Below are 22,690 nucleotides of genomic sequence, written 5' to 3'. Positions count from 1 at the left end.
TTCAAGGAGATGACATTCTGTTAGAGCTCCCATACTAATCTGCTGCTTTGCTCTGGCCCCTTTACACAAAATCAAAGTGAAGAAAAGGCGTGAAGATGTTCAAAAGTCCCTGGCAATAGCAATAGGGGAAACCCTCTGACCACGCACAGCAGAAAGCAGCCATGAAATTGCCCTTTCAGTGCTTCATGCAGGTTTACACATGGAAACGCTAAGTGTAGGACCTGACAGACAGGTATCAAAGATTATACAGAGTTTTAGGGCAAGTCTGTGTTACGTGGGACAACCCCAGGGAGATGACTGGAGTTCAAACATTCCCAGAGCTGTCTAAGTTACATGGCCTTCAGGGCAGACTGAAACGTGCAAGTGTTTATGCCCTATTTTGATGACCTGCTCTGCCTACCTGTGGACAGCAGGATGAAGCTCACTGTGATTCTTTTTTTTCCCCATAGGGATTTTCTGGCCAAGAAGAGGAAAAAAAATCAAACCTGCTGCAGTGTATTATGTAACTTCTTTTTTTTCTTCAGATGAAAAAGTGTTGATCCTTTCCTTTTTCACAGACTGGCTTCCCAGCTGCTGGCTTCCTCACTTTTATTATAAAGCTCTACCACTTTAATCTGGTCCTTTCTCTGTGCTACATCATTCCCTCTCTTTAGCTTGTGAAGTTTGTTCCAAGCGGACTTCATTCATTTTAAACGAATTGTCTGCTTTCAACTTTAAGCAGACTGAGGTTGTGATTGTGTATTGTTTACCCATAGTACGAAGGCGGAAAACTCTTTCTGCTTGGGAGAGATCAGAGGAGATCATTTAGCCTGAACTGTCTCCACTCCCAGGACTGAGACTTCCTTAGGTAAGCTTGCTGACACGTGGAACACCACTTTCTTCACTCATCTGCATTTTTCCCTCTGTCATTTTAATATTACCACCCCCAACTACCTACCAAGGTTATACACTATCAGCCTGAGATGCAGTTTATTTGCTGCTGCAAACAGGTAAAGATCTGTAGCATCCTATATTATTTCTTCATTCATTGCAGGTACAAGGTGGTATATTTTCAAACAGTTTCATTGTTTTTTAGCTGACAGATTCCCATCAACACAGCTGCTTTCTATGCAGCTACAAACATTTGAAAACCTAAGGCTTATGCATAGAAGCCAGAGACACTTGTAAGAGGTGCTTCATGGCCCATTAACAAAGCTGTCATATACGGCTTGCCTTTAATTAAATATTGATAGGGATTTAGTCTTGGTGCAACATTTCAGACTAATATGGAAAAAATCCTTTTAATCTCCATAACAGATCAACATGCCACTACACGGCTCAGCCCTGTACTTCTGGCTGGATGAAGCTGAGGCACACAAAATGAGAATGCTCTTCAGCTTTTGGTGATAGTTGAGTCCCTACTGTCTTTACTAGCACTATAATTAAAGTTGGTAGTTAATGTCAGCAATGGTTTATGTGAATGCTGGTTTATACACTACGGGATTTTAATTCCCATGAAGGCAATCATCAACCTGTTTCACAAGAGTTTATCAGTCGAGTTTTTTCCTGGGTTTGAATTTACTCCTGAAAAATTAAGAGGTCTGTAAAAGTTACCCACTTCATTATCAGCCTTATGCAATTCAATAAATAAATAGTGTTCCATTGGAATGGTTCTCATCCTGAGAAGAATTTCATTACATGCTGCCCACTCCCTTGCACACAGCAGGTAACCCTGAAGATCGCATGCCTCTCTGGAACACTTGCCTGTAAGTTAATTGTCTTTGTGTGCAATTGCCACAGCTGCTATGCTGCTATGACTCATGTGACTTAGATGGTCAATGTAGTAGTGCACAAGAAAGACAACTCCTTTTTTTTAAGCTGTAGCCTGTGTTTTTGGAGATTTTTTTCACTTTTAGGCCTGCCTTTTATCAGTAGCCATTTAATAAATACTTGTGAATAGTGAGCTCTAAATTTTTTTTTATTGCTTTGAAAAAAAAGAGATAATGGGCTGACTGTCAATCTGAGTGCAGCATTGAAGACTTCTTTTCAGTTTTTTAAGAACACATTTCAGGCTCAGGAGACATTCCACAGAATCAGCGAATTCTGACAAGTATGAATGATTCACTTACACAGTATTTTTCTATTGTGTTGTGCTCATTTCTTCTGATGCTCAATTTTACTGGCAAAATTGTCTTTGAAGAGTACAAATGAGCTACTACCTGAATGTACAACAGGCTTTGTATTGCAACTTTGCATGAATGGATCAGACTACTTCGAACATGGATTTCTCCTAAATTTGGTTTTCTTCACTATATTCAATCTCACTTAAATATTTTTCTTTCTGAATTGATCCAGGATTTAATGAAAGAAAAATATTAACCAGCTCTCTTCTATCACTTAGAACTATTCATATCTCATCCATGGGAATGGCATTCTTTTCTCACCCCTAAGCTTATAAACATTAGCCACAGCAGTATCACACAACGTAAGCATAAGCAAAATGCAGACCTAGAAACATTTAACTTTAAGAACAAACAAGTTCAAGTAAGTTACTTATTGGAGTCTGGTCTGTAAAATCTGGTCCCGGCATTTTGCTCAGGAACCGTTTCAGGCCAGTGGTGCTTGATAGAGGTCCTGTTTGCTGATTTATTTCCAAGTGCTGTTATTACTAGACCATGTAGTTCTACACCTGTCTTCCTCCAGTGAGGAAACTAGTATTTTTAAAGGAGCAATCTGTAATGCCATGGTCAACAGATTCTATTTCTTTGTGCACTTACCATGTGGTTTTGAGTTGTACTGAATGAATGAGTCCTGTAGCACTGTCTTCTTTCAGGATCTAAGCACCAGCTGGAGGCAAATCCAGCTCTACAGATGTTTTCTTCTGACGGGGCTCATATGGACAGAAAAAACACTTTGATTATTGGGAACACTTCTTCCAGCACTCAGTTCTGAGTTGCTAGTTTGTGGAACTCTGTCCTGAAATATAAAAGGTCCTTACTTTATTGCCAAATTCCTGAGCAATGGGTAGTCTTTATCACTGTTTCAAAACCCCTTCACATTCATGTTGTTTTGGCCTGCTCTGTGTCTGGATGCATCTGCATCACCTTACATTAAGGAAAACAAAAACAAGCCAATACTGAAATGACACTAAAAAAGCCTAAGCCAGCAAAGTAAACAAAAACACTTCAGAAACCCCAAGAGCCTCCAGGAGGCAAAGAAAATTGAGAAAACTACTAAATGCTAGTTAAGCATTACTTTGTATTGGGGAGTCACAGAAATGTTAGGTAAACAAGCACAACATGAGTATATCTAATAATTCTGCAAGGCATGATGGTAACATTGGTCTATTTAGCAGCTATTACAGAGCAAGAAATCCAAAAGAAACCCATAGGAAGCAAAATAAGTGGTAGAAAATTATTTTCAAGAGAGTTTAAGAATCCTGCCTGTTTTGTAAAAGCAAATTTTATTCAGTGATGCTGAATAGCACCTGTAAAGTAGAAGACTTTTCAGCAAGAGAGGACGAATATTACAGCTTCAAGAATATATTGATTACTGCAGCAATGAGAGAGGTTGTGCCAGTGAAACTGTGATATGTTCACTCTTCTGAATCCAAATAAAGGGATCGTGTGTTGTGCCTCTGCAAGAGGTATTTGAGCACATGCAACATTCACTAATGGGTCTTTATCATCCTCAAACATGTATAGGATAGATGAACAGTTTCCCTATTCTGTGCATGTAGAATTGAAGGGTAGGCTAGATTAAGAGACTTGCCCAAGGGCATAGAGGAAGACTGAACCCAACCATTGCTCTTGCCAACTGACACACCATTTATCAGGTTGCTGATTAAGTGGAGGTTCCTACATTCTGTTATTGGTGATGCTGGTCTGACAAGAAGGATGCATTAGTCCTGGTAAGGGGGCATACAAATGAACCATGTTAATTTAAGTACCATTAGAAAGACAAGACAGAAGGAAGAAAATCAATGCTTTGTTTTATAGTAAAGAAAAAATCAATAAAGAAAGAAATGGTATTTTCCAGGATCTCAGAAAATGTGTAGGACAATGGGGAATAGTTAGAAGGAATTAAAACTATTTAATAGAAGTGGCTGGTGTCCTTTTAGAGAACAATCGTCTAGAGCTATCATTCTGTAATAAAAACCTGAGTAAAATCCAAAAATACAAGGTTGTGAGAAGGAAAAAATATGTAGAGGATTGTGGTTTGGGTTCTTTTGTTTTAAATTAAACTGGCAGCCAGTTGCAGTGAATCTGTGAAAACTACAGAAAAGATGCAAACAAATAAAATTTAAAAATAAATACATACAGCAAATGAGAGGCTGCATGTAATCCCCCAAAACACAAGGCAGGTTTACATAAAAAAACTGCCAGAGGTCCATTTCTAGGCTTGTTTTTCTGTCTCTTACAGTAGCCCATATCAGATGGCTACAGAAAAAATGTAAAAACAGACCAAAAATGGAATAAAGTTTTCATGGTGTTGGCTCTTGCTCTTGGCAGTCTGCAGTTTAGAGTCATCCTGAACCAGCAGTTGCAACTGGACCATCCTATTTAATAGTCTTTGACATTACTTTCATAATTTTTTAACTGCTCTTTAAAGGCAATATTTTGTCAAAACAAATCCCACCATATAAGTATGTATTATATTAAAAATCATTACTTTTGGTTTGCTTTAAACTTGTTTACTTATTGTTGGGTACCCCTACTTCCTATAGCATGACAAATGCTGAAAAACTGTTCCCTTAACTCCTTCCTCATATAGTGTCATAGTTATCCAACGGATTTCTGTTTCCCCTTGATCCCTGTGCCCAAAAGTAATTTCTTTTCTAAACTGTTATGGTCTTTGATCTTTATTTTCTCTGAAATATAAATCATTCAATACCTCTAAATTTCATTTTGCTCTTCTGTTTCTCTTCATAGGTACCTTTGCTACCTTCCATAACATTTGGGATATGAATTTATGCAGAGTCATAATGATGGTCGCCTATTTCTTTTCAGTTGCTTCCTAATAGTTCCTAATATTTCTTTTTTTCCTTTTTGACTGCCAGTTAGTTTTGTACAGTAGATTTCAAATACCTACCAACAGTGCCTCAGGAGTCTTTCCTAAGTGATAATATACCTGATGTTGAGTCCATCAGATGCTTGCCCTTTGTTTTGATGTTGATTGTCACACTATATTAAACTTTGTCACTCCTCTTTTCACCCCTTCTCCAGATCTTTCTTATTACAGTGAAAGAAAACCAGCTAGCCCTGGGGAATGCTGCCACTCATCTCTGTCCGTGTTGTTTCCTGCCTTTTAGCTAATTTTCTGCACACAAGCAGATCTTTCTCCTGTACCACAACAGTTCAATTTTTAGTACCTTTTGATGAAGGACTTTGTCTAAAGTTTTATTGAAAACTGTAATTTAGTCCACTTCACTAGTTGGATCATTCTTTGCCATATTTCCGTGGACTTTTTTTCAGAGAATTTTAAGAAATTTGTGAGGCATGATTTATTACTCATTATAACACATTTGCAATCTGTTTATACATCCATATATATATTATGGCCTGCATGTCAACTGTATCAAAATTGCTGATCCATAAGTACTTTGGATGCCTTTTAAAAAATTCGTAACCGGCATTATAAAAACATCTTCTATTTCTCTGACAGCAATGCCAATATGAGTGGCATGCTGCACACAGTACTTAACTCTTACCAATTTCGTATTTAAAGTCCTTTAGAATTCCTGGAATTCCATTACAAATTTTAGAACTCTGTTCTGATGGCTTATTAAGAATTTTATTTATTTGTTGTAAAGGCTTTTTCCCTGATACTTCAGTTTTGGCCATAATTTCATAAACAGCATCCTGTAAAGAAGGGCTCTGGCACAGAAATCTGCCCAAGGTTGTCTGTTTCATGGCAATAAAATAAGATTACTTTGGGTTTTTTCCTTATAGTCTTATGCCCCCTGTCTACTCCTGCTGTATCTTGTCTTCTCTTTGGCATTTTACTAGTTTTCTCATTTCTAAAGTTTTGAAAAAATTCCTTAACAGATTTCAATTCTTTTACCAAGTGTTCCTCAAAAATCTTTTTTTTTTTTTTTTTTTTCATTCTGTCATGTTCTGGGCTTACATTTAACTTGCCAGTTTTGTATTTTTATATTTTATAACATCTCTGTGTATGTATATAATATAAAAATATTGTGTTAATATATCCCTATAGTACATTCTGTATTATATACAATATATTTTATATTTTACTGAAGTTCTACATTTATACCACCAGCATCATATTTCCTTCATTTGAGCACAATTTCAAACTTTGGTGTAGTCTACCTATTCTGTTAACCTCCTCTACTTTGCTATTAAAACTATGCCATCTTTTTCTTGTTGTTCTAGTAATTTCTTCTTGAAAGGCAATCCTGGTTTAGCCACCAACACGGTGTATCTAAACAGTCTTCCTGATATCTGAAAGTATTTTACCCTTTCCGGTCCTTCTTTCACTCCTTTTTCATAGCTTTTTATGTAATTCACTTTTTTGAACCTTGATGTCATACAGTGGATGTTTTGGCTTTTTAACTACTGTGACAGAGTGGATTATTGTCAGATACACATTTACCACATTCTGTGTTGCTTGGGATTAAATTTTCCTTTTCTAAATTCTTATTGTTCCAAGAAGTAGTCTAATATAATATGAAAATCCATTATAATGTCTAAAAATTTAGTCACTGCATCACTTCTTTTGGTGAAATGTATCAAAATGCAGACCACTGGTGGTAAGGCAGTTCTTCTATAATTGAATGTTCTGTACTTACAGTATATGTAATAATTTTCAGTGTTATGCAGTGTTTACCACCATCCTGGTTAGGTGGTCAATTATATCTTACGTAACATATTTAATATATACTGATTGCATTTAGGTATGGAATTTTAATATGCAATGATCCTGTATGGTCAAAGACTCCCAATTCTTTCATGTTTTATCTGTATTCTTTTGTTCCATTCTACCTTGTTCTTTCTTTTTTTCTCTCCTATGTCTAGCAAAAACAGTCCTAAAAGGCATATCATTCTTCCTGGCAAACCCTCATAATCTGTCTCCAAATTTAGATAGGCCAAAGGTGGTCATAAGCACTAAACTAATTTTCAAAAATGGTTAGAAAATTGCAATAATAAACATTACTATGTGGCCCAACACTGTAAGCGCTTCTGAGGCAACCCTAAAATCTTAAAACATGCAAAATATGACAAGACATATCCTGTAGAAAATTAGAGGTGAAGTATTGCATTGCACCAGAAATTGCATTGAAACTGGAAGCCTCCCACCACTCTGAACATAAGATTAACTTCAGAGGAACTAGGGACTGTTGGGAAAAAAGTTCAGAACATGCAGAATAATTCCTGAAACAGCACTTCACTGGCCTTCTGGAGGAGATGGAGGATGCATGACCCCCCGCTAGTGCAGTAAAGGAGACAAAACCAGCTGTTGTGTGCTGGATTAAAACTCTGGTTGGGTATCTTCCCTCTGAAAGGGAACAGTAATAACTGACAAGCGGAGAGTAGAGCTAGCACACTGTATATTTGTATAACTCTATCTGAGTGAGTTTGTTTGCTGAACGCGTTTCCGTCCACAAAATCTTTTGGCAACCCATTTTGCAGTTCAATGTGAAAGGTATGGTCAAAATATGTCTTCATTTGCTTTCTTCTAATTCTGATATTATGAAAAAGGGTGATTCATCATTCTCTATTCAACTTCTTCATGTCACTCCTGACTATCATGTTTTCATAGAGTCATTTCTTTTTAGGTTGAGAAGTCTTGGTATATGCAGTCTTTCCTTGTTGGTTGAGTTCTTTGTTTGTCCTTGTCACATTTTTTCTGTTCCTCAGCCAACTATATTCATTAGGAGATGATGGGAATCAAAACTGCGCGCATGGCAGTTCTCCATACTTTTCAAAATAATGCCTAACATCCTAGTCCCTTTGGGATTAGCATCAAACTGGTATTTCTTAGAGCTATCTATTATAACTCCAAAATCTCTTTCCTCAGTGGTACTAGCTACTTTACAATTCATGATTATGGACTAGCTGGAATTCTTGGGAGTTTTTTTTTGTTATGCTTTACTGATGCAGAATTTCATCTGCCATTTTATTGCTGCACTCTGCAATGGCTCTCAGTCAGCTTCTGTCTTCACCCCTCAGAATACCTTCTTCCTATCCAATCCCTTTTCTAGATCATTTTTGAGTGCAGTAGATTGAATAGGCCCCAGCACAGATGCCTATTTCCATCCATTGTGAAAACAAATGCTTTATTCCTGCCCTTTTTTCCTATGCTTTAGTCCATTATTAGTTCATGCGAATGCCTCCCCTTTTATCCATCTTAGTTAAAATCTTTTGGGAAAGATCTTGAAAAGCTTTCTCCCCTCCAGATTAATGTTATCAGCTGGATCACACTCATCTACACCCTTCTTGGTTTCCTCAAAAATGCCAACAGACTTGTGAGGCATAAATATCCTGCTTGACTCTCCCATAGTATATTATTTTGCTTATGTGCTTACTATTTTTATTCTTCAGTATTGTTTTAGCCAGTACGTAAGTAAGATTTTCTTCTACAGGTTTTCACATTATGTCAGGCTTTTCTGGTAAGTGCTATCTCTGGTACCCCATGAAACCCTTAAAGAAGTTCACATTACATTCTTCTGATACCAAGGCTGATGTGAGAAACTGCACATTGCTGTTATAGAGAAATCAAGGAATAGAATACTCCAGGTCATCCTGTTATGGTCCGTACCAAGAACTTACATGCACTGACACATACATGCGCTCTTGCATCGTACTTAAATCTTGGATACTGTGGAGGAGAAGGGTATATGGCATAAAAGGGGGAAGATGGGAAGATTCGTTCTATTCTTACTTTACATGCACACGAGTAAACCTGTTGAAGCAGCTGAAAAAAAACAGTATTGTAACTAAGCCCAGACACTCAAAGAACAGTGGAGGAAAAAAGGTCTAGTAGGTCTACCTTGAGCTAGAAGTGAGCAAGAAACAGAAGGGATTCTTTTCTCCTGCAAATGAAAGCCTTACAATACAGTTCTGCACTCTGCTGGAAGGAGACTTTTTAATGAGAAGTTTCTGTCAAACAGTCCTGGTTGATTGAGTCAGACTGAATGCAGCTATGGAAGTGTTGCTGCTTCACTGGGATTTTCATCAGGACGTATTTGGGTGGCAGAAAAATAACTGTTACTCAGGGGTTGGGCAATTGCATAGGATGCAGGAAATCTTCATGTTTATACTTTACTGCCTTTACAAGTTGCTAGTAAGTCAGTCCCATTGGGTGATCTTTGATGCGTATATTTCTTACTCCACACTTATGTAAATAACCCTTGATTTGGAGAGAGATGTTGAGGTCTATAAATCATAGATGCGGGGCTGGGCAATATGAAGATGCAGCACTGAGAGTGTTACTGAAGTAACAGTGGCTTTTGAGAATGAAAATTATATATTCTAGGATGTTATTCAGCCCTTCACCACCAAATACAATTTAATATGAATTATTTAATTTGATCACAATCCAACTTTCTACTTCTTAAAAAGAATGGCAAATCACTTTACTTATTATACATCAGTGATCCGGAAACACTGCAGAAATCTCTGTCAGATGTATTCTCCTTCCTGAACACATCCTTTCATATTCTGCCTTTCATGGTGTGATGATCTCAAACAAAACTGTAAAGAGAGACAGTAAACCAGAAGTCTGGGCTAGTTCAGTAAACTTTCTAATCATGCTTTTCTATGAATTTACATACCTGTCAAAAATCAAAGGCTTTTGCAAACAGTGTGATGATGCTGAAGTTCCAGCCCAACACTCCCTGCAAAACCTGCCCACTGGCCTCTGCCTTCTTCTTGCTCCCCTGCCTTTCTCCCAGGCGGGCTGCTTGCTGCATTGCCAGAGCAATCCTACAGGCAGAGTTGACATCTTTTATTTTTCATTCCAGTGATGTTTTATTGGGGGGGAGGGAAAAGATCAGAAGAGGGAAGAGGATTTTTTGTTTTGGTTTTTGTGTGGTTTGTGTGGTTTGGTTTTGTTTTAATGTTTAAAGTATGCAATTCTGGGATGACATTTTCAGGTCTCTTTTCCAAATTCTTCTGAGGTGACTAGAGCTAAAATAGTTCATTATTTCTTTATGTTATTTCTATTCGAAGTATGAAAAATCCAAGTTGTGATGCCCCAGCAAGTTGGACAAACGCTCCAGCTTTGCCTGCATTACTACATCTTTCTCTCCCTGATGCAGCATCAATGCAGCTGGCAAAATATTGCATATATCTATACCCAGAGACTTGACCTGAGGCTTGTCATCAAGCTCCTACAGCCTTGATATAATTGACTGTTTGGCTTTGACAGCCCTTTTCAGCAGCTGTATCAATTAACCCTGGGGACTGAGGGCTCCTCACACCAGCTCAACACTAAATTTCCCTCCTCTAGGCAAGAACTTAATGGATCATCTAAGGCAGGTTTCTTCTGAATCACCTACTGAAACCTCTGTTTAAGATGAAGAAGACTTATGGGACTCATCCACAACCAAACAATAAAACATTTCTAATAATTCAAGAGCCCTTGTTTGTCCAGCTGCCAACTGGCAAGTAAAAATAACAACATATCTACCCATGCAGCTTCTTTTATCCTGTGGTGTGTTTAGCAATCTTAAGTTGCTAAGAATAAGAGCAAAATTTTACTTAATTTGACCCCAGCTTCATGGCAAATTAATCTCTGTCAGGTACACATCAAAACAGAGTTGCATTTTCTTGTGTAATCTGAGCACTGCAGCACAAAAGAGCACAGAAATTAAATTACAGTTGTGATCTGTGCATTGCAGACTCTAAAAACCAACGTAAAACACCAAACCTGGAAACCAAACGTATGAACTAAGGCAGTAAAGAAAGCTGTGAACACATTCTCATTAAATCTTGCTTCTATCAAAAGCCTGAGTCAACCTATCAAAGAAATCCCATTAGTACCAAAGCAAGAGCCGAGATACAGACCCGGTGAACTATTACTGGATTTTTGCCTCTGCTTCAGGGATTTTTCTTCCATCTACAATGCACCATGGATTTGTTTAACAGCAGGAACTGTTTGTTTAAAATCTCAGGTGTGCCTGATATTTTCTTTTTCCAAAAGCAGTTATAACCCCTATTTTTCTAAAGATAAATTAATCCCAACTGAGGAAAAAAGCATTGGAGAAGGAAGGAGGGGGGTTTTTTTGCCTTTATTCTATTCAGTTCTGTTTAATTGAAAAAGTAGAAAAGTTCTAAGAGCTTGTTCTTAGACATTTACTCCTTACTTAAGGCTTCACTAGAGCAAAAAATGTGTTTTAAAATAAACTCTAGACAAAAACCTCTGAGAAGCAGAGTTGGGAGTCTGTGCCATAATCAACCATCTCACTTCTGTGAAAAGCACAAAAGTGTTTTTCACTAGGCTTTTAGCCAAAGCTAGCTAGCTCATATTAATAACATATTCGTACTCTGGGAGAAATCCAGCCTAGGGGTCTGAGGCACTGGTCACCTGCAGTTCTGATCAACTTCAATGGGAAGTACATGTCTCTGTAGATCAGAATTTACTGGAACAGAAATTCAGCCTCAGGATAAAATGAGACTTTTTAAAGAAATTTAATTTACAGAGAGAAATGTGACTGCTTAGGGTGGTTGCAAGCTGCTATGTAAGGATCTCTCCAAAGGCCCCAGCCAGCATTTGATGGAGTAGTGGCAAGGACATCTACTATTGTGGCTGCAATTCATATAAATCGTTAGTCTCCTTAACTAAAAAAAACAACCCAAACCAACCAAACAAAAAAAAACCCCAAAGCCACAATTGGAAGTGATTGATTTCCAATAGATACAGAGGAAAATGAAACTCCCACAGAATATCAGGCACAAAAGAGTGAATGGTATGATATCTTTAGTGCTAGGGAATAATTTAGGTTCCCAGTTCTTTAAATGGTCTTTATGTAGAAATTACTAGTGTAAAACAAAAACTAATTTCTTGAATAGAAGTTCTAGAATTCATCCCAATAGTCCATGAAAATTGTAAATGCGCAAATAAACACCTGTTCTTGAATCTGTCAGGAAAAAGAAATTTAAGCGGAGCCTTGTAATAAAAGGAAGGCAAAAGATGACATGAGGAAAAAAGAATTGTAATCGCCTAAGTTTCAGAAATCAAACAGCTGGTGAAACAAAGCTCATTTCAATGTCAACACCTAGATTGCTTCCTCTGCTGATAGCTATTTTGCAGAAAATAGTGGTGGGGGCTGAACCATGGTTAGTAACCAAGTAAAAGAACTGGGCAGTGTTTTGAGGGCATGCTAAGGGCTACATTTTCAGAAGTCCTGGACGTTCATTTGTTTCCACTGTAATACTAATTGCAACATTTTTCAGAGAAGTTCAGTGCCCAGTAAGCTGAGGCCCTTTGACAAACTGTCTCCTTGTTATTGTAGTTACTGTGGAAAGGCTTCCTGAGTCTTGAAGGCACCAGATGCATTGATCTTCCTTTTCTTCTCTATTGCTGCTGCACTTCTTAGGCAGCTGAGGTATAGCTCTCTATGAAATTACCTCACTGGTTCAGCAGCCTGAATCTGCTTTAGGAGTCAGTAATTGTGTTAAAGCTGCATTAGTTTTAATAATGAGGGAAGGAAAGATGTATTTTGAAAACCTTTGAAGGCAAGAGTTTAACACTTTGCAAGGATTACCAAGTTAGGGCTGATTGGTTCAGGCAAACCAATTTATGGATGATTCAGTTTAATATCCTTATATGTCTCCAACAACCATTTTACCCCTAGAGCAGGATGCAACTTTTTATATTTTCAGCCAGATTTTTTGTCAGTTCTTGGTCTATGACCTCTCTTCTGAAAACAAGTTGAACAGGCTTTGCAGAAGTAAGGACTGACACCTTAGAGCACAAAAATTAATAATAAAATAAAAATAAATAATAATAAATATATAATAAAATAATATCAACTTTTTTGGGTCATGTTTATGGGATATTTTCTGGTTAAGGTTAGATTTCACAGAACTATGAGAAGAAAACTTGTCTTGAATCCAATCTGTTTCTAAGCTCTGAGCAGAGCTGCAGACCAGCATTAGATGAAGTTTGCTTACATTTTCCTGCAGGAGTTGTTCTGCCTTGATAGTGGTGATGACTGAGACCTGGCCTCTTCTCCAAAAAAATATTTCATATGTATAAAGCAGAACAGTATTCAGTGAGAAATTAATCGCCAGCAGCCTGGTGGTTAGGGAAGGTAAGACTATGGGATTAAATGTCCTCAGGCAGGGGAGGGAGGAAACTTGTAGGTCTGCATGGTGTTTGGTCCCTGATTTACTGGTCACTAGTGCCACAGGGGAGTTTTTGTGAGCATCTAAGCTGTCACTTTCTTCATTGATCTTGAAAACACCTAATCCAAAAAGTCAATTATTTACCAGGCCCTGTCTGTAATAACTCTCAAGCAGTACTGTTGGTTGCCAGGGACGTTGCGTTGTTCCCTGTCATCTTCTTCCAACAAATAGTAAGCTCAACCAGCATGACCAAATTGCATTATTTATCACAACTGCAGAAAACCTCTTTTTCTTTCATGTTAGACCTTGCACCGTGGTGCCTGAGCATACTGCTTGTTACAGTAGTCCAAAGGACACCAGTATGTCAAGGCCTGGGGTAACAACAAAAGCACGAAGCTTTTTGCACAAATGAGAGCCTAGATATTTGTACACATAGAAGCATGCAGTACACCAGCTATTCAGCTATTCATTCAACATCTCACTATGGAATGAAGTCAACATGGACCAGGAAATGGTGCATTGAAAAGGGAAGATGAGAGAAAATAGGGCACTTTAACTTCTCAGCTCAGTTACTGACCTGCTGTATGACTTCTTGCCACTCAATTCTGCTCTCCTTTCCCTTCCTTCCTGGTCACTGGAGGATGTACAGTTCCAATTCATTAAGTGTTTGTGCAGCACCTAGGTATGGGGGAGCCAGGTGTATTTGGAGTGTCTAGGTCCTGTATGCAAAAACACAAAAACAATTCTTCTGTTTGTCTGTTTCCCAAATCAAGTTCTAGCCCAAAGATTGTTTACTCTGCTTTTTTTTTCTCTGCTCTGACAGCTTATAGCCTAAAACATTATTTCTGAGCCACGTAACTTTTTTCATTAGAGAGAAAAATGTATCACTAGCCTCTCTGATTGCAGAAGGTCCTGAATGTCATAATCTCCAGATGATTTAGTTCTCCAGATCTAAAGACCGAACACTTGGGAGTCTGCAATTCATCTTAAATTTTCAATATGTTACAAATCATAATTTGCCCATTTTTTTAAAAAAAATTACATTATCAAATGTATGTGAATTAATTTAAAGGCCTCACTGGGCCTTTAAATTGAAAAGAGCAACAAAATAATCCATTGCTTACCTGGTACCATATCAGAGGCACTTGTTAAGGGACACAGGGACTTCTACTGTAGTGTAGGGAAGGGTAATAATGACAGAAAAGCAAAAGGATTTGAACACCACAATTAGCAGAGTTTTCTTATAGATTGGTGTCTTTAAATCAGTTAACTCCAGCATCCAAGGCAGTATAAGCTCTAACATGTCTAGTGCAGCCTGGGCATTTATATGGGCACTGCCTCAGGTGGAGTCACTGAAGTGTAACAAGGCATAAAGTCACAGCACATCTTCAGTTGCAACCAATATAAGGTTGCTCTTTCCTACCAATCCGCCTATTTTTGCAAAGCTTTAAGAAATCAATTCCTTCATCAAGTTTGGCTGAACTTCACCAGCAGGTTCAAAAGGTAAGGAAAGCAGCAGGAAAAGATGTGTATGCATTATGCATGAAGTGTCGTTGCAAAAGCTTCAATCTTTAAAAACCAGATAGTAACAATGAAAGAAAAAGAGGGCAAAGAATAAGAAAAATTTGAAGATGTTTTCTGGAAAGTATATCACTGAAGGCTTCATATCTAGGGGTTTATGCTCACTAATTTTTGGAGAATATCCCATAAGAGGCATGATAGTTCTCTGAGTCTTCTAACAGTTATAGCACAGAATCAGATATCTGGCGGTTATACTCTAATTCTATTAACCATGGGAAGAAGGCAGGCTTTTGCACACATACTGTGAATTCCTTAACTTTCGAATTCTTGACTTGACAAACTTAATTGCGACATATATTTCATCAGTTTCTCCAACAAAAAAGAAGGAACGAAAGAAAAAATGGTTCCATTGTGATATAAAGCGTTTTACATGTTTGATGATGCAAAACCTGTAGAAGAGTTTTTTGAAAATTGTTTTCAAGGGCTTGCCTTTGTGGAAGACAAAGAGTTTATAATTACCAACCATACAACACATGTTTTTACTCTACATTAATAACATTAACAGAGTATTTGAATAAGAGCAATGTAATTTAAAACATTTTTGTTTCGTATATGTCTCATTCAGAAAACAACCTATGTTATTTTTCAAATAATTTAAAGAAAGACAAATACTAAACAGTACAGTTCCTGTTATGGAAGTTTTAAAGAAAGTTAGAGAATGGAAATAAATATTGGTGTGAGTTACAGCACTAAATCAGTTCTGACAGTAATAGCTTTTATTTTCCCTATCTTCCTGTAAGGTAAGTAAGAATTTTTTTCTTCAGTTCCACTTATTCATTAAGTTTAGTTCAATGTTTAATACAATAAAAGTCAAGAAATCCTGTGAGAACTGAAGAGAGAGAAAAGCTGGGGTGTTGTTTTGGAAGGGTTTAGTTTTCCTCCAGTAATATTAAAGAGCAGTGAAAGGATGAGATCTAATAACTTAAAATGTGGAACAATACAGGAACAGATTTTTTTTTTTAATAACCCTTGGGATAGCTGATGTTACTATTATTGAAGAAATTTACTCTAAACACAAATGTATCTAGAGAAACTTATAAATAAATAAGAGAGTAATTATAAATAGTAAAGGGGAAAGTAATACTGATCTGTAATTTCAACTGAATTTCAGATTCTATCTGAAGAGAGCAAAACACAAGCTTAAGAAATATTTCATTCAGTTTTTGAACACAATGACAATTTAAAAATAAAAATGTTGGTAGTGCATCCTTTGGTTTTGCAAAAGGGAAGAACGAAGTATAGCCTTAAGACTTGTTTATATGAAAGATTGTGCATTTAAACGTTTCCTGTTATTTTGTGTATGTCCATGTGTATGCACATGCAAAATGTTTTGTAACCTCTTCTGGAGCAAAAAGGCACAAATATCAAGTAACATTGTGAGCCATGATTAACATCCAATTTCCCCAGGCTACTGAAATTGCCGTGAAAATAGGTGCATCAAAATCCATTTATAATCACTCTTGTGTCCTGTAATTACAAGAACAAAATACTGTGCTTTGAATAGACAATTATTTTTCCTCAGAATAAGCCTGTATGCACAGGTCCTGAATTGCATCCTCCTCACTCTCTAAAGGTTTCACTATGCATTTTTTACTGTTATTTAACTATTGTTAAGATGGTAATAACACTTTTCTGAAGTTTATATTGGCAAAACCTCCATTAGAGATGCAACAGGCACGTGAGAAAAGTGATTTAAAGCTGTAGAACTTGTAGACATCTCATATACAAAAAATGTATTTCCCTCTCTTTTTCATTGACCTAGAGCGGGGCCGTTACTGAGGTGGAATACATGCATTAGATCCTCCTCAGAGCTCACAGGGGAGAGAAATTGATCTCCTCACAGAAAGAGAGCTTTTCTGAGCTGTTTTAAACAAAACCAGTCTTTCCCACATTTTGGAACAAGCCTTGTTATGAATACTTTTAATTAGGATATTTTAAAATAAAAAAAAATATTAAGTATTTTATTTCCATTTGCCATGGTTTAACCCCAGCCAGCAGCTTAAACACCACACAGCTGCTCACTCACTCCCCCCCTCCAGTGGGACCATGGAGAGAATCAGAAGGATAAAAGTGAGAAAACACATGGGATGAGATAAAGACAGTTTAATAGGGGTAGCAAAAGCTGTGCACGCAGGTAAAGCAAAACAAGGAGTCCATTCACTCCTTCCCATGGGCAGGCAGGTGCTCAGCCATCCCCAGGAAAGCAGGGCTCCATCACGCGCAACAGTTACTTGGGAAGACAAACACCATCACTCCAAACATCCCCCCCTTCCTTCTTCTTCCCCCAGCTCCACATGCTGAGCATGACATCACATGGTGTGGGATATCCCCTGGGTCACTTGGGGTCAGCTGTCCCGGCTGTGCCCCCTCCCAGCTTCTTGTGCCCCCCCAGCCTGCTCGCTGGTGGGGTGGGGTGAGGAGCAGAAAGGGCCTTGACTCTGTGTGAGCCCTGCTCAGCAGTAACTAAAACATCCCTGTATTATCAACATCATTTTCAGCACAAATCCAAAACATGGCCCCATTCTAGCTACTAAGAAGACAATTAACTCCATCCCAGCCCAAACCAGCACACCATTATATTTACACTTTGCTTAATAACGAGAGAAATCATAAGCTAGAGTTCTTAAAACATCAACCAGTAGCAGCAAAAATGTCCTTTAAAAGATGTTTCATAAACTTATGACTTCTAAAGTTTAAATCTCCCACTAGTCTACAGAGATTTTTTTTGCATTACAAGTAATAAGTAGAATTTAAAATAAAAAATCATTAATTTCCCAGGATGAAAATTGTGATTTACAGATCCTAAACTCTAAATAACAGAGGTTTTTTAAAGTTTTGGTTTTGCGCATGCAAAGCAGGAAAGATAATGTTGTAACATACCGTTATCTGTGAAAAACTGAATAATATAAGGACAAGTAACGAAAACACAATTGTAACTGCAGCTTGTGTAACACTTCATCAATAATTACTTCTCAGTCAACTAAAGAGACATCAGGCTAGTGAAAAAAGAACTGGAGCAGTACCTGTTCAGTATCATTTGACAAGTGGCTTAAAGAAAATGAAACAAATAAAAACAAAAAGATGAAAGCCAGTCTAGTTTAAAAATAGTTATGGAAGCTTGCCTTTTTTTTAAGAGTTGTTTAAACTGTTTATTTATAATCAAGCCTTTCAAATCCACATGATTTGTTAGAGTAATATGTACCTTGGCTTTGTCTCTGTCTTCAGACTGGCTGCTATTTGAAGGCCTTATTTTATATGGCTGGACTAATACTATTCTACAAATTGCTACCTTTCGAAGGCTGTGATGTGAACCTGCCTGAACAACTGCCACTTTAGCACCACAATAAAAAATACCTTTCATATAACAACTCTCTTCCTTTCAGGAGGAATAATGAAACAAAGCAAAATAAAAAGGCATGACCATCCTTTTTCACAGAGGAGTCACGCTTTGGGGATGTTTTGTCCCCTCTCAGCTTCTGGAGTTTCAGAGCTGCTGAGCCGAGACGGGCACATGCAGCACACACCTCCTGCTGCACTGCTCCCCCCGAGCATGCACTGTCCTCTCTGAGGGCTTAGCAAACACCCTCTCACCGAAGCCAATCTTGCTATTGTGTGGGGTTTTCTAAACACCTCCAATGCTGTGCAGTTGCTCTGGGGCTTCTCTTCTGCCCCCCTGCCCTGTCCTGCCCAGCTCCACAGGCTCTCATGGAGCCTCCTCCTCTTTTCTCTTGCTGTCTTCTCACTGAAGGCAGAGGACACTAGGAGACACTTCTTTTAATAAAATATGAGAGATGGGGCACGCTCCCTGCATGAGATCATGTGAAGGGATGCACATGTTAGGTGATGCCCTGGTGCATGGGGGCTGCAGGCCTATGCTGGGGTGAGTATGTGCACATCCTGGGCCTCACTTTACTCATATATTAGGCTAAAAGTTGTTGTCTTCAGTGCTCTTAGATGTCCAGATTAAGTGTCTGCATAGCTGTGAGGTTTTGGTTTTATATTGCTATTAACCAGGCAGACAAACAATTTTAACTTGATAAAAAGATATATCCTATGTTTGGGTTCTTGTCATTCACACCAAGGACACTCTTAAAATATATTTTTCAAAATTTCAGTCACCCTAATGTCACAGAGTAGATGTTGAATTTTTTTCTGACTGATGGCCAGCTATCTTTAGCATGGGTGTCCACTCTGTCTTGAGCCTAGTCTAATGGAGATGGTCATCACACCAGTTTAACTTCAGTCATTTCTTGCCAGCACCATTTTTATTTCAGCTATTGAGTTCCTTTTTGTTTTCCATTTAACTGCATCCTAGTAAAATTAAGCTAAACCCAGTGCAGACCATTTTATGAACATGGCAGCTCTGATTTAGCTACTGTAAAGTTCTCATCACGCAGACAAGACCCAGCAGAAGGGAAGGCATCTTGAATGGGATGCAGAATTTGATTCTTATCCAGAGACACAGTTGTCCTTGCTGCTGTTGCCTGGGGGGAGAACAGAGTGGGGAAACTCAGACCTGTGCTTTTATGCGGTGTCTATCCTGTGAATAAACAGAAGGACTACAGTCTCCAGGGTCTTATACCAGCAGTATAAAACTCACATTAAAGACACTGTGAAAAGCAGCCTTCAAATAACAGACTTTCATGTTTCTCTCTTCTCCTAGTTCAGCAGTCACACTGAAGAAAACCCCAAACATTTCTTACATATCTGCTCTTTGACCATTTGGACTATAGCATGTTGCAATTTGATACTATGACACTAATGAAGTAGTCAGGTGTCAGTTTTGTAAGGGTCCTAACGTCAGGTACAAACCATCACTTAATATACTTATGAATCTGAATAAAAAGAAGCTGAAGTCTAATGAGGAATCTTTTAGAAAAATAAATTAGAGTATTTACCTCTTACTTTACCAAGAAGGTTAGGTTGAGCTGCAGTTGGTTGCTATGAAAGTGCTCTAAGGCTTTGCCCTTCTTGTTACACAGGGGTATCTTGAACCTTCAGCCCTAGCTGATCCATGTGCTACGTAACTACGTCTGGGAGAGGCAGAGCTCCTCCAAAGTGAGTCCTGGATGCTGAAGATCTCAGATTTTGTACCAAAGTTTCACCTGGTAACACGTGAAAATGTCAGAACCACAAATTAGCTTCTCTCTCTTCTTTATCACAGATGTAGTGTTGCCTTCCCAAGTCCCCTGTTTCCTTCTGTCTTGCTCTAGCCACAACTAGCTGCTGCTTGACAGCAAAGCTTATGGGCTTGTGAACACACACTAAGGATGGTCATTCAAGTTGTTCTTCTAGAATTAGTGATGTGGTGTACTGGTTGCTCACCCCACCGCAGGGTTTAAGCTATATAAGGCATAAAAGTCCTGTTTCTAGAAAAGGCAAAGATTCAGTTCTTTAATCAGAGGTGATGAGACGGTAATTTGAAGGCAAATAGTTCTTAATGATTATTAGGCAGGTAATGAGAAAGGTCTAGCTTAACTCTGTAAGACTTCATCTAGAAACCCCATAGGAATTTGGAATTTCATGTGACTAGTGCAACCTATGGAAACATTTTATTTCTTTGCATCCTTCATAACTTTAGTCTTGTATTTTAAAACCTCAGATGAAACCATTATTTAGCTGGTGATTATCTGACTGAGAGATGAGAGATGGTGTCAATAGAAATAATTTTGTAAACCAGGCAGGACTCATAGATGTTTATAGTGAGAATCCAGCAGCCAAAAGAGTTTAGCACCTGCATCCTCCTGTGGAGGAGTTTAAGTGTCTGGGTTTTCACAAATAACAGGCACTTGTGAAGGCACTTAACAGTAAAACATTACTATCCAGGAGGTTTTCATTGCTCTCCTGAGTATTGCAGCACTACCATTTTAACGAAAAAAAAAAAAAATCCAAACCCTGAAAATTTTACCTAGCCTAAAAATTTCCATTATAGTACCAAGTACTTTGGGAAATCCAGCCCTAGCCACAAGTGGGGCACAGAAGGCTGCTGAAGAGCTACTGCAGTAGGAGGGCTAGTGCAGCTGGGACTGCTCTAGAACATCTGTAAAGCAAAACTCACAGAAGATGATTATACTGGTATGTCATCTAATGCAGCTTAAAAAGAAATAAATTCCTAAATAAATAACCTTTTGGGTTCCAAGTTCTTGTTTTGGAGCACCTCTAGCTTTTCTTTTGCGTTTCTGTCCCAACAGCGTGACTATCTGTATTTTGGCCATCAGCTTTATAATAGACCGTTCTGTCCCTTTTTCTGCATCAAAAAGTATTAAGGAGGAAAACACAATTATGTTTAAGTGCAAAAGCGTTCACTGGCCACTCAAAAGCACAAGTAAATATCTCAACTATTAAGTCACGTACCACTTCTTTGTTCGAAAGGGCTCGCAGGAGGGAGCGACAGCAGAGTCATCTAAGGCTGCACTGTGCGCAGAGAGGAGCACAGCCTGCGCTGCCCCGCTTAAGCGCGGCTTAACCGCCCCCGCCGGCGCCCAGGGCTGGGCTCGGCAGGTGGGTGTCCATCTGGGCCAGCCAGGCACCTACCACCCCGCCCCCGGCGGAGGCAGCCTGGGCCGCGGGTCCGGCACAGCGGGGAGCGCGCCCATCCCCGCCGCATCGGGGCTCTGCGCGGGCCGAGCGCGAAGCTCGCGTCCCGAGCTGACGCCCGTAACACCGGCAAAAGTTTCAGCCCGCGGCGTGCGGGGCTGACCCCAAACGAGCCCGCGTTGCCCTGCGTGCCCTCCCGACAGCCGCTCCTCGCCCCACCCCCCCCCCGCGTTCCCGCCGCCGCCGCCGCGAGGCCCGGAGCGGTCCCGCCGCGGAGCCCTGCGGGACGAGTGGGTTTGTGTCCCCCCCCTCCCACGGGGAAGGGGCGGGCAGGGGCGCTGCGTGGCCGCGCCAGGCGCTGCCGCCCCCCGCCGAGTCCCCTCCCCGCACCGCGCCCTGCGCCCGGCCCGGCGGCCGAGGGAGGCGGGGGGTGGGGGGGGCGCCCCCGTCCTGCCGCGTTGCCGCCGCCCCCGGGGACGGGGGCGCAGGGCCGCCATGTGAGGGAAACGGGGGCCGCGGCGGAGCCCGCCCCCGGGGCGGCGGGGCCGGATCGGCTGGCCGCCGCGCCGCGCCGCGCTGCCAGCCTCTGCAGGTCCGCGGCGGCGGCGGCGGCGGCGGCGGGTGGGCAGCAGCAACGAGCCGACGCCGGCCGGCCGCAGCCCCGCCATGGGAGCCGGGCGGGGGGCGAGGCTCGCCGCCCCGAGCCGCCGGCGGGGCTGAGCCCGGCTCCGGCGCAGGTAGGGAGGCGACGGGCCGGGCCACGGCGGGGCGGGGAGGGGGAGCGGCGGGAGGGGGTACCTGCTGGGCTGGGGAAGGGGCTGGCCCCTGCTCTCCCCCCACCCCACCGCACATGGAGGGGGTCGGGCGGCGCTGCCCGGCCCGCTGGAAAGTTTGGGCAGGCGTGGCGGTGCCCCCGCTCCCCCGCGGCGGGCGGAGCGCACTGCCCCGCCGTGGTGGCGGTGGCGGTGCCGGTGGTGCCGCCGCCGGTGAGGGCCGGGGGAGGCGGGCAGGGAGGAGAGGGGAGGCTTTTAAATGGCTTTGAGGAGCGGTACCTCGGAGGTGGGGCCGTGCCGGGAGCCTGGAGCGCCTTTGCTCGTCGTGGCCGGAGCGGTGTACGTATGCTGGGCTGGGTTTTTTTTCCGATTTAGTGTGCAGTGTGTTAAGGAGAGGAGCCGGGAGCGTTGCTGAACTCCTGGAGGATGGGGGTTAAGCGAGCCTTTGCGGCGGAAACTCTTAAGGGCTCTGCTTTGCCTTTAAAATACGGGGAGGAAGAGGTGCTGCGT

At 40.6% G+C, this 22,690-nt stretch overlaps 1 protein-coding gene and 1 long non-coding RNA gene across 3 annotated transcripts in view; one reads left to right on the top strand and one right to left on the bottom strand.

Moving 5' to 3' along the window:
* The window catches only part of LOC135311971 (uncharacterized), a 35,124-nt gene extending 12,596 nt beyond the window's left edge, over nucleotides 1-22,528 (bottom strand). The window contains exons 1-3 of the long non-coding RNA XR_010371554.1: nucleotides 22,460-22,528; nucleotides 13,867-14,008; nucleotides 2,757-2,955 (exon numbers count right to left, since the gene is read on the bottom strand). This is a non-coding gene — a long non-coding RNA (uncharacterized LOC135311971). The remainder of the gene's footprint in view (nucleotides 1-2,756; nucleotides 2,956-13,866; nucleotides 14,009-22,459) is intronic.
* VWC2 (von Willebrand factor C domain containing 2) overlaps nucleotides 21,773-22,690 on the top strand; it is a 59,550-nt gene continuing 58,632 nt past the window's right edge. The window contains exon 1 of one of the 2 annotated variants that reach the window (XM_064443334.1): nucleotides 21,773-22,144. The gene's annotated coding sequence lies outside the window, so the exon portion shown is untranslated. Of the gene's footprint in view, nucleotides 22,145-22,436; nucleotides 22,520-22,690 lie in introns of those variants that run through there. The other variant, XM_064443335.1, reaches the window with a different exon arrangement.

This window comes from Phalacrocorax carbo, chromosome 2 (assembly GCF_963921805.1).
Source record: "Phalacrocorax carbo chromosome 2, bPhaCar2.1, whole genome shotgun sequence".
NCBI lineage: Eukaryota > Metazoa > Chordata > Aves > Suliformes > Phalacrocoracidae > Phalacrocorax > Phalacrocorax carbo.
The sequence above is the reverse complement of the archived record's forward strand: the minus strand, read 5'-3'. Positions and strand labels throughout refer to the sequence as shown.